A 13,027-nucleotide genomic window follows, 5' to 3' on the forward strand; every position below is an offset into this window, starting at 1 on the left:
GTGCACAGTGAGCACATAAGCAACACACTAGACCTGAGAATTGCACATTTTTTTTCATTCCATTGTCCCATCTGCAACAGAATCATTAATTAATTAATTCTGTTTATAGTAGTTTTTATAGTGTGTGATCTACTGCAAACTGGACAAATCTAAATCTAGCGATTTTGCTAAATCAAAAAGTGATGAATTAGTAATTATCCTTAGCTGATTTTCCATAAGCAGTGGATCTTTAGACTTTCAAGCTGGTTACGATAGAGCAGGGGTCACCAAACTTTCTAAAAAAGGGCCAGTTTACTGTCCTAAGGGGGGCTGGACTGTGCCCAGTGGGAGTAAACAATGCCCATTTGTTGGTGTCATTGGGAGGAACTGTGCCCCATCATTGGTGTCATTGGGCCCCATTGTTGGTATCAGTGGGGAAACTGTGCCCCATCATTGGTGTCATTGGGCCCCTAATTGTTGGTGTCATTGGATGGAATTGTGCCCCATCGTTGGGCCCCGTTGTTGGCGTCAATGGGAGAAACTGTGGCCCATCATTTCTGTCATTGGGCCCAACTGTTGGTGTCATTATAAGGGACTGTGCACCATCATTGGTGTCATTGGGCCCCAATTGTTGGTGTCATTGGACAGAATTTTGCCCCATTATTTGTGTAATTGGGCCCCATCGCTGGTGTCAATGGGAGGAACTGTGATTTATCGTTGATGTCATTGGTAGCAATTGTATCCCATCGTTGATATCATTGGGAGGAATTGTGCCCTTCATTAGTATCAGTGAATAAAATGGCACCCCGAGGGCCGGATAAAAGCAAACAAAGACCCCCGAGCTGCAGTTTGGAGACCACTGGTCTAGTGGAAGTGGAAGTGGAAGTGGAACTTTCACAGAGATGTAACTAGCAGTGTAGGCTTCCCACTACCCATATATAAAAAATAAGATAAATCATAGGCTGACATGTTATATCATAATATATCACCAACGGTATTGTCTCCATTATCCCACACATGACAAAGTATAAAGTTCTTCTTAGATCCACATAAATATGGTAGCACATGTGGGATTGTTCCATGTTACGATGTCAGCCTATGATTTTACCTTAATGGAGGGATTTTGTATTAAAAAAACATATATCTGGCTGTATTGTTGGAGTGCCTGAAAAGTCCAATGCCTAATGTATAAGGATGATGGCGCCTAAACAAATATATAGTCACCCTGATGCGTTACATGGACTGAAGATGAAGAAGAAAGATGTCTGACACCACAAATGATCTGCATGCACTTTAAAGTATATCTCAGCATCCATATATACCCCTATGGAGACCCTAGGCAAACCAGGATAAAGAAAAGCAACAATTTCTAATCTGTTTACTGTCAAGAACTGCTTTCCATTGCCCTTGATGTTATAATAGGCAAAATACTTTTTATTTTTATAATTTTCATAATTTTGAAAATGAACAGGAATTTGTTGCAAAAATAATTTTGTAACTATAAAAAGAATCAACACAATATAATGATTGAATTTTATTTGACTAGTTTCACCTGTTACAAGATCCATGAATGCAGACTGAAAACCGGGTGTCAACCACAGTGGCCCACAGAATGATGGTTGAGGTAATCCATAATAGATTGGAAAGAAAGAATCAACTTTGCTTTTAAGCAGGTAGCATTTTGATCCAAGGTTTACATTTGTTCACCTAATCCGGGGAACACTGCAACCAATCAGATTCTCCTTTTTTGATTTTTTTAAAATAAAAATCTGATTGGCTGTTACCCACTTCAATACAGGGCTTTTATACCCACCTCCATACCGGGCCTATTCTGGCATTTCTCTCCTACATGTACAAATCATCATTGTTTTGCTAGAAAATTACTCAGAACATCCAAACGTTATATATATATATATATATATATATATATATATATATATATATATATATATATATATATATATGTTTTTTTAGCAGACAGCCTAGGGAATAAAATGGTAGTCATTGCAACTTTTTATCTTGCACGGTATTTGCGCAATAGTTTTTGAAAAGCCTTTTTTTTGGAAAACAAATGGTTTCATAAATTAAAAAATAACAAAACAGTAAAGTTACCCCATTTTTTTGTAAAATATGAAAGATGATGTTACACCGAGTAAATTGATATCTAACATGTCATGTTTTAAAATTGCGCACACTCATGGAATGGTGCCAAACTTCGTTACTTAAAAATCTCCATAGGCGATGATTTGAAATTTTTTACAGGTTACCAGTTTAGAGTTACAGAGGGGGTCTAGTGCTAGAATTGCTGCTCACGCTCTAACGCACGCGGCGATACCTCACATATGTGGTTTGAACTGAGTTTACATACGTGGGCGCGACTTACGTGTGCGTTCACTTCTGGGCGCGAGCTACCGGGGACACGGGCTGTTTAATTTTTTTTATTATTATTTATTTATTTAACTTTTTTTTCTACACTTTTTTTAAATTTTTATTTTTTTGATCACTTTTATTCCTATCACAAGGAATGTAAACATCCCTTGTAATAGAAATAATGTGTGACAGATCCTCTTTATGGAGAGATGCAGGGTCAATAAGACCCCACAGCTCTCCTCCAGGCTGGAAAGCATGAGATTGTGAAAAAAAATTCACCGATCTTATGCTTACTAGCCGCAATCGTGGCTTTGTTTACTTCCGGGTACCTCTGGGTACCTCTAACGGTCATAGAGATGACTGGTGACCATCTGGTCACCAGTCATCTCTATGCTTCCCATCTGGTGCTGGACGATTCTTTCTCCGGGCCCCCGATGGCACGGAGGAGCCCGGAGGAGCACCGGATGGCGCCTGGAGGGGGGATGTCCCCTCCCACCGCCTATAAGAACGATCAAGCGGTGGAACCGCAGCTATGATCGTTCTTATGGTGCGCAGAATCGCCGCCGGCAAACAATGATATCTGAATGATGCGTCTAGCTGCAGGCATCATTCAGATATCCCCTCACAAAGCCCAGGACGTCATATGACGTCCACCCAGGATGGGAGATCCCCTCTGTGGACGTCATATGATTATGGGCCAGTACTGAAGTGGTTAAAGGCTGTCCATAGATCATGCAATTTTCTTTCCTTCATCCATGGCTTAAAGGAAAGAAATTTTCTTGATTGCCACAATAGCACAGTCACTGTTGATGGGGGAATCCCTCCCACTGTGCTTTTGTATTCTGACAGTGGGAGATTTCCCTGCCATCAGAATACAATGACCATTACTGCCAGCTATAGCAGTACACACACAAAAAAACTGACAGGCTGGTTGTACAGAAGTCGATTGATAGATCGACAGGTTCCTGCTGAAATGTCTGAATTTTCAATCCGTTTCTGGCCAGCTTAACTCCTCAGCACATTCCATTCTTAAATGTCACAAATGAGTTTTTTTGGAAATATGTAATAAGGTGCTATCCAGCTCCTTTCTTAAATACATTTTGAAGTTGGGGGTCACAAATAGGTAATAGTGTAGTATCGGGGTGGGGGGGTTTCTGTGTATTATGTAAATGACTGTACTTGTATAGATATTTTGTGTAATGTGTATTTTTATGTTGTAAGTTGAAATTTGTTATAATAAAGAAAAAAAAGTGATTATATAAAAAAAAACCTCCTCAGCATATTTGATCACAAAGCCCAAAACAAATCCAGCCAAATTCTTAACCACTTCCATACCAGGCACTTACGCACCTTCCCGCCCAAGCCAATTTTCAGCTTTCAGCACTGTCGCACTTTGAATGACAATTGCGCGGTCGTGCGACGTGGCTCCCAAACAAAATTGGCGTCCTTTTTCCCCCACAAATAGAGCTTTCTTTTGGTGGTATTTGATCACCTCAAAAAATTACGTTTTTATTTTTTTCTGTTAATTTTTTTGTAAATAAGTACGTTTTCTCTTTCAATTACGGGCACTGATATGGCGGCACTGATGGGCACAGATGAGATGGCACTGATGGACATCGATGAGGTAGTACTGACGGGCACAGATGAGGTGGCACTGATTGGCGGCGCTGGTATGCGGCACTGATGGGCACACATAGGCGGCACTGATGGGCACACATAGGCGGCACTGATGGGCACACATAGGCGGCACTGATGGGCACACATAGGCGGCACTGATGGGCACACATAGGCGGCACTGATGGGCACTCATGGGCGGCACTGATGGGCACTCATGGGTGGCACTGGGCACTCATAGGCGGCACAGATGGGCACTCATGGGCGGCACTTATGGGTGGCACTGATGGATACTTATGGGTGGCACAGATGGGCACTGATAGGTGGGCACTGAGCATGGATGGGCACTGTGGGGTGGCACTGATGGACACTGTGGGGTGGCACTGATGGACACTTGGGGTGGCACTGATGGACATTGTGGGGCAGCACTGATCTACCCATGTTGCCAGTCAGTGCCCATTTGTGGGCACTGATTGGCATCTTTTTTTTAAAAAAAAAAGCTTTTATTTTTTTTTTCTTAAGACTTTTTTTTTTTTTACATGCTTTTTTTTTTTTTTTTGGCCCACCCTGGTGGTCCAGGGTGGGCTTCCCTGGTGGTCCATGTGGCGATCCGAGGGGGGGCTGCGCTGATAAACAATCAGCGCGAACCCCCCCTGTCAGGAGAGCCGCCGATCGGCTCTCCTTTACTCGCGTCTGTCAGACGCGAGTGAGGAAGAGCCATCAACGGCTCTTCCTGTTTACATCGTGATCAGCCGTGATTCGACACGGCTGATCACGTGGTAAAGAGTCTCCGCCGGAGTCTCTTTACCGAGATCGGTGATGCAGGGTGTCAGACTGATACCCCGCATCACCGATCGCCGCGCTGCGCGCCCCCACGGGCGCGCGCGGCATGAAATCCTGACAGGACGTCCATGGACGTCCTGTCAGGATTGTGTAACCACTTCCTGGACGTAAATCGGCCATAGGCCGGGCGGGAAGTGGTTAAGCAGGCCATACATGCAAATTTCTTTCCTGCAACTATGTGTTGCAGGTAGGGTTGCCATATCATCCCTTTAATCCAGGACACACATTATTTAACACGGGTTCTGTGGCTGATTAGGTGGTAATTAAACTCACTTGGTGCCTAATGCCACGTACACACGATCCGAATATTGTACGAAAAATGTCGTCCGAGGAAGAATCATCCGATAATCGGATCGTTAGTACAGGGCTTCCGTGAGCCGATCATGACAGTTCATACGATATTATTTTATCGGACATGCACGAAAATTTTCCTCGTACGATACCAGATCGTACGATTTTCGTTTGGTCAGTACAGTTGTCGTCCGAAAATACAACACAAATACATTACAACACATGACATCACTTCCGATTTTTTTTTTTTTTGTCGTACGAGAATTTTCGTGACTTTAGCAACCTATTCAATTTCTACTTGCGACTAGTAAACGGAAAAAGTCGGACGATCTGTCGTCCGATTTTCGGATCGTGTGTACGTGGCATTATCTGCATTAAATCAGTGTCCTGGATTAAAGGGATGATGTGGCAACCCTAGCTGCAGGAAAGAAATTGGCACGTTTCCCCCATCAACACAGGCAGTGCTGACATGGTAATCAGCAATTGTCTTCTCCCGGCCTGGGGGATGGGCGGGAAAGCGGCCCCCGCCGGGAGATGAAAGTGATTATCGCAAGCGGCTGTAGCAACCGCATGCAATAATCACAAGTGAATCCGGCAGGCTGGTTTTACCTAAGTTGATCAACTTTGTACATTTAGGGGTAGATCTACAAAGAAATTACGCCGTCGTATCTATTGAGACGCCGGCGTTATTTCAAAATTCCCGCGTCGTATCTTTGTTTTGAATCCTCAAAACAAGATACGACGGCATCTCGACTAGATCTGACAGGCGTACGTCTTCGTACGCCGTCGGATCTAAGATGCAATTTTTCTGCGGCCACTAGGTGGCATTCCCGTCGTAATCCGCGTCGAGTATGCAAATGAGCTATTTACGGCGATCCACGAACGTACGTCGCCCCGTCGCTTTTTTTTCTGTTGTTTGCGTTCGGCTTATTTCGGCGTATAGTTAAAGCTGCTATATGGTGGCGTACTCAATGTTAAGTATGGCCGACCTTCCCGCTTACAATTTTGAATTTTTTACGTCGTTTGCGTAAGTCGTTCGCGAATAGGAATTTGCGTAGAATGACGTCACCGTCATAAGCATTGGCGGGTTCCGGCTTAATTTCGAGCATGCGCACTGAGATACCCCCAGGGACGGCGCATGCACAGTTCCAAAAAAACATTGATTACGTCGGGTCACGACGTATTAACATAAAACACGCCCCCATCACAGCCATTTGAATTCCGCGACCTTACGCCGCGAGAGATACACTACGCCGCCATAACTTATGGCGCGGATTCGTTGTGGATTCAAACCAAAGCAAAGTAAGTTACAGCGGCGTAGTGTATCTTAGATACGCTGCGCCCGGCGCAGATGTCTGTGGATCTGCCCCTTAGCCTGCCCATTAATGGTTCGCATCTTATCCAGTTCCTGCTGAACCGGTCGAAATTCGAACCGTGTATGGCTGGCCTTATAGCTGCCATTTACTGTTTTCTTCAGTTTTAGTCATTTCTATTAGCACTGAGCAAACATGCGGAAAAAAAAGTTGAATACTGACACTTGACAGCAACAATCTGCGTTGCATTTGGATCGCTGGATTAAGATTTTGTTTCTGCAATGTTAACTAATTACTGTATATATTTGTCACATTTCATTTCATTTAATTATTTTCTTTCCCTGCAGGGAAGGAAGGAAGTTGATGTCATCAGAATATGCCTCAGGATAGTGATGGAGTCGATTTTTTATTTTTTATTTTACTGTTTGCAAGCTTCCATCCCATTTTTATGTGCACACGATCGGAATTTCCAATAAAAAAGTCAGACGGAATTTTTCATCGGATATTCCAACCGTGCGTGGGGCCCCATCTGACTTTTTTCCGTCTGAGTTTTAAAAATAGAACATTATTTTTTTCCCATCGGACATTTTGATCGTCTGTGTGGAACTCCGACGGAGAAAAAAAACACGCATGCTCAGAATCAAGTCGATACATGCTCGGAAGCATTGAACTTAACCACTTAAGGACCGGACAAATATGCTGCTAAATGACCCAAGGGGTTTTTACAATTCGGCACTGCGTCGCTTTAACAGACAATTGCGCGGTCGTGCGGCGTGGCTCCCAAACAAAATTGGCGTCCCTTTTCCCCCCACAAATAGAGCTTTCTTTTGGTGGTATTTGATCACCTCTGCGGTTTTTATTTTTTGCGCTATAAACAAAAATAGAGCGACAATTTTGAAAAAAAATTCAATATTTTTTACTTTTTGCTATAATAAATATCCCCCAAAAACATATATCATTTTTTTTTCCTCAGTTTAGGCCGATACGTATTCTTCTACCCATTTTTGGTAAAAAAAAATCGCAATAAGCGTTTATCGATTGGTTTGCGCAAAATTTATAGCGTTTACAAAATAGGGGATAGTTTTAATTTTTTATTTTTTTTTTACTACTAATGGCGGCGATCAGTGATTTTTTTCGTAAATGCGACATTATGGCGGACACTTCGGACAATTTTGACACATTTTTGGGACCATTGTCATTTTCACAGCAAAAAATGCATTTAAATTGCATTGTTTATTGTGAAAATGACAGTTGCAGTTTGGGAGTTAAACACAGGGGGCGCTGTAGGAGTTAGGGTTCGCCTAGTGTGTGTTTACAACTGTAGGGGGGTATGGCTGTAGGACTGACATCATCGATCGAGTCTCCCTATAAAAGGGATCACTCGATCGATGCAGCCGCCACAGTGAAGCATGGGGAAGCCGTGTTTACATACGGCTCTCCCCGTTCTTCAGCTCCGGGGAGCGATCGCGATGGGGCAGCTATAAACGAATAGCCGCGCCGTCATCCCGGATCACTCCCTGCGGGAATCCGACCGCCGCATGTAGCGGGGGGGGTCCCAATCGGACCCCCGAACAACGTCTAGGCAGGGACGTACAGGTACGCCAATGTGCCATTCTGCCGACGTACATATACATGCAGCGGTCTGGAAGTGGTTAATTTTTCTCGGCTCGTCGTAAGGTTTTACGTCACCGCATTTTGGATGGTCGGAATTTGGTCTGACAGTGTGTATGCAAGACAGCTTGAACGGAATTCCGATGGAAAATTCCATCGGTTTTTAACCTATCGGTAAATTCCGATCGTGTGTACAGGGCATAAATAAATCAAAAAGAGAACCAATTTATGTGCTGTCAGGCGTCAGTATCTCAGTTTAGAACATGAAGAAAGGTGAGAAAAAATGTGTCTGCTCATCATGAACAGACATGAAAGCTGGTTCCTTATAATAGACCTAGCTTCTCCCAGGCCGGAGGCTATTACCTGACCTGCCCTCCACAGTTGGGAACATAAAGATCAACATTGCAAATATCTTTCCAGATGATGCAGAGAGATCGTCTAAGCTAACTGTTAGCGTGGGTAAACAAAAAGCCCAGACTGCAAATATGAAAGCAAAGAAGAAAGATTGTGTTGTGACATGTTAACATTCTAATTTATTTTAATATTGGTCTCATTCATATTTCATTCATCTTATTATATATATTTTTTTTCAGTGCTATAAATTTAATCAAGCCTCCATGGAGGTGCCAGCCACCCATACCAGATACCAATTACCATACCAGATGACACTGATAGCTAGATTCAGGTAGCCCCGCGCAACTTTAAGGCGGCGTAGCGTATCGTATTTACGCTACGCCGCCTTAAGTCAGAGAGGCAAGTACTGTATTCTCAAAGTACTTGCCTCCTAACTTACGGCGGCGTATCGTAAATGTGGCGGGCGCAAGCGCGCCTAATTCAAAATAGGCTGAGGGGGCGTGTTTTATGATAATATGCTTTGACCTGACGTGATTGCCGTTTTTTTGGAACAGCGCATGCGCCGTCCGCCTACATTTCCCAGTGTGCATTGCGGCTAAGTACGCCGCACGGTCCTATTGATTTCGACGTGGACGTAAATGACTTAAATCCCTATTCATGGACGACTTACGCAAACAGCGTAACATTTTCGAATTTCAAAGGGGGAACAGCTGCCATACTTTAACATTGGCTACGCCACCTAGGGGGCATCTTTATCTTTAGGCGGCCTATCTCTTACGGAAACGACGTATCTGTACTGCGTCGGCCGGGCGTACGTTCGTGAATAGGCGTATCCAGTGATTCTACGCCGACCGCAATGGAAGCGCCACCTAGCGGCCAGCCTAAATATTGAAACATATAAAATATAGATGCGCTAATATTAACTTAAAAGGTGATAAAACGTACAAAGAAAACTAATCAGGGAGAACACTCCATAAACTGTGAATTACTAATATGTCCTTAATTAGTGCACAATGATTAGCAGGATTCCATGCAGGGAAAAAATCAGCCTAAATATTGCACCCTAAGATAGGACGGCGCAAGCCGTCGTATCTTAGATAGGTTTAAGTGGATCTCTGTTTGAGAATACACTTAAACTTAGGTCGGCGCAGATTCCGAGTTAGGTCGGCGTATCTACTGATACGCCGACCTAACTCTACCTGAATCTAGCTATAGGAGTGATCATTTCCGCACACGTTGGGCCAGATTCAGGTAGATCAGCGGATCCTTAGATCCGCGTGATCTATCTGATTTAAGATACGCTGCCGCAAGTTTGAGAGGCAAGTGGGTAATTCACAAACCACTTACCTCCAAACTTGCGGCGGCGTCTCGCAAATCCCCCGGTGGAATTCAAATTCCGCGGCTAGGGGGAGTGTACTATTTAAATCAGGCGCGTTCCCGCGCCGATTTAAATGAGCATGCGCCGTCCGCGAAATTTCCCGGCGTGCATTGCTCCCACTGACGTCACCAGGACGTCAGGGGTTTCGACGTGAGCGTAACTTGCGACGCGCGGGTTTCTGAATCGACATACGCAAACGACGTAAAAAAATTCAAAATCGACGTGGGAACGACGGCTATACTTAACATTGGCTGCGCCTCATAGAAGCAGTGGTAAGTATACGCCGGGAAAACCGCTACGGAAACGTCGTAAGAAACTGTGTCGGGTCCGTGTACGTTCGTGAATTCGCGTATCTTGCTGATTTACATATTATTCAGTGTAAATCAGCGGGAACGCCCCCCGCGCCATTTTCAAATTTAAAATAAGATCCGATGGTGTAACACAGTTACACCTGTCGGATCTTAGCCATATCTATGCGTAACTGATTCTATGAATCAGGCGCATAGATACGACCAGTGTATATCAGGAGATACACCGTCGTATCTCTTTGTGAATCTGGCCCCTACCCTCCAAAGAGGTTTTTGCATGATAACATCTCAAAAATAAAAAAAATACATTTTTTGCTCGCTGGCAAAAAACTTTGCACATCGATCTCCCTTACCAAATAGCTTATGCGTACTTATAAACAGTCGGTTAAAGGTAATATTCTGTGCAGAGGAAAATTATTTAGATTTAAATTTATGCTGAGTAATCAGAAGTGGAAAATCAATCACCTTATTTACAGTTCATCTCATATGCACTCAACAGTAAAAGAGCATGAATAAATGAGAACCACAGAAAATGATGACATTGTACAAAATATCATGCTCATTGATATATTATAATTAAGGTACAGAATCTGTTATTAATGGTCTATTTGAAAAAGAGACCTTCCGATAATGCAAAGCGTTTGTCCAATACATGATTCTTTTACATTAAAGCCTGACCCCGACACATCTGTTGCAAGAACATTTAGAAGAAAATGTTTGTGCATAAAACATTTCCAAATTAACTATTTTCTTTTGGAATTTCAGATTTTTTTTTACAAAAAGGGTTTCCAGATGACAAACCTTATACCTAAACTGTAGTAAAAACCTTTAACACAACAACACTGTTTAATAAATAAACTGCATTACAGCAGGACAATTATTAGCTAAAATCCTGCTTTTGCTAGTTAAAGTAAAAAAAAAAAGTTGGGTTAAAGGTAGACCCCAGTTTGCTTACTCAGATATACAGATTAGAAGAATTCCAGCCATAACTTTTGTAGATTAAACTCAGATCCGCTTACCATAGACTGTGCTCCGGGACAGACAACAGCAGCCTCAGCTGTATATATATCCTGTGTGTGTTATCTGAGCCCACACAGATCCAAAGGAGGTTTGGAAATTGCCCACATGTCCACTCCACGATCGGATGCTGAGCAACATGTATTTCAACTCAGGTGCTTGTAGACTGTATTCTAATGCTAAATCCTAAATCCCCGCCCCCCAGACCAGTCCTGCCAATGCAAAGCAATAGTAAACTCCTTGTTCATAAATCACCAGAATCAGGTTACACAGTTTTTTTTTTCTTCATCAGCTTTCGAAACTCATCCCACTCTCTCACCATACCAACGTGTTGTTGTTTACATGCATCGTAGTTGCAGAAGACCTGCCCTCTACGTTGTGATAAGGGGTATTGTCCAAAAAATATAATGGGACTTGGATCAATAGTGTCTTAAAACAATTAAGTCATTGCCCTGTGACCTAGATGATTATGGCTAAATTGGAGAAGATCCCTATGGTATAGGAGTGTTCGGTCTTGGCGTGGAGGGTGGTGATTGGCCAATTTGGTCTGCAAAAGCTGATTGACAGTTAGCTCTTTAATTGCCATATGTGTTTCTATTCATCGGGTCCATTTCCCTTTTTTTTAAAATGATAATTTTTAGATTTGGGTAATTACAGCGCCCCAAGCAATTGTTGTTGACCGTTCATTCAAAATCCAAGTGTTGAATTAGCTCTAGCCTTGCTGTCCCTGCCTGGAAAGGGACAGTCTTAAAGTGGTGGTAAACCCTGTTACACCACTTTTACCTACAGGTAAGCCTATAACAAGGCTTACCCGTAGGTACCTTGAATATTTCCTAAACTCTAAACACAGTTTAGAAGATATTCAGTATAAGCGCTGCTGCCGACGTCATCGCCGCATTCGCACTGAAGAAACGGACTGCTGGTACCGTTTCTTTAGGAGCTATGCCATGAGCGGCATTGTGGCTCCGGCTAATCACAGCGCCAGAGCCGCAAACCCGGAAGAAATTCTGGTGGAAGATGTCCATGCTGTACTCGGAGGGCCGGTGACTTGTCCTCAATGTTCCCCTATGGGGGAAGTTCCTTCACTGACTGCGCAGGCGCAAACTTCCCGACGGAAATCTCCGAACCTCGCCCGGCATCCAGGCTCATTCTTTAACATCCCCGTGGATTGGAGGATGTTAAAAAAAGAGCCAGGAGGCCGAGCGAGCGAAGCGAGCTGTCCGTGCGCAGTGAGGACGTGAGGCCGACTGGCCACTTTCCTCTAAATCCACGTCGCCCTGGATGCCGGCCGCCGTTCGGGGATTTCCGTCAGCAAGTTTGCACCTGCGCAGTGCTTGAAGGAACTTTCCTGATAGCTGGAACCATCTCAGCGCATCAGTTCGCGCATGCGCTGGAACTTCCATGATACCTGGAACCAGCACGGCAGATCACCGGCGCCAATCCAGGGCATCGTTCTAAGGTAAGTATTTCATAATGAGCTAGTATGCGATGCATACTAGCTTATTATGCCTTTTGCAGGTTTTTTTTTTATTATTATTTATTTTTCGAGGTTTACAACCTCTTTAAGCCTAGTACATATGGGTTGAATATCCTCCGATCCAACAGAAACCGGCTGACATTCGACTCATGTGTACACCAGCCTGTCCAACAGAAGCCAGCTGAAAGGCATCGATCATTGCTGGCAGCCAAGGCTGTGAACGTTGACCGGTGTGTTCTGGCACAGGGGGGCAATCACCCTGCCAGAACACAATAGCTCAGCGGGGAGATCACCCCAAGCTCTTCAGTTTTTTCCCGTTCAGCCCACCAGGTTGAACGAAACAACCAGGCTTAAAACGGTGAAAGAAAACTGAAAATAAAAAATTGAAAGTATAAAAACATTCTAATTTGAAAATAATGTGTAAAAAAATAAATATTAACTGGGAAAATGTTAATGTAGGACATGCCCAAAC

General features: G+C 43.6%; 1 protein-coding gene across 1 annotated transcript in view; it reads right to left on the reverse strand.

Annotated features, from left to right (window-relative positions):
• SLC16A12 (solute carrier family 16 member 12) overlaps positions 1-11,248 on the reverse strand; it is a 102,008-nt gene extending 90,760 nt beyond the window's left edge. Inside the window, exon 1 of the mRNA XM_040362111.1 lies at positions 11,081-11,248. The gene's annotated coding sequence lies outside the window, so the exon portion shown is untranslated. The remainder of the gene's footprint in view (positions 1-11,080) is intronic.
• Positions 11,249-13,027: the final 1,779 nt, after the last annotated feature.

The sequence above is a fragment of the Rana temporaria genome, chromosome 8 (assembly GCF_905171775.1).
Source record: "Rana temporaria chromosome 8, aRanTem1.1, whole genome shotgun sequence".
Taxonomy (NCBI): Eukaryota; Metazoa; Chordata; class Amphibia; order Anura; family Ranidae; genus Rana; species Rana temporaria.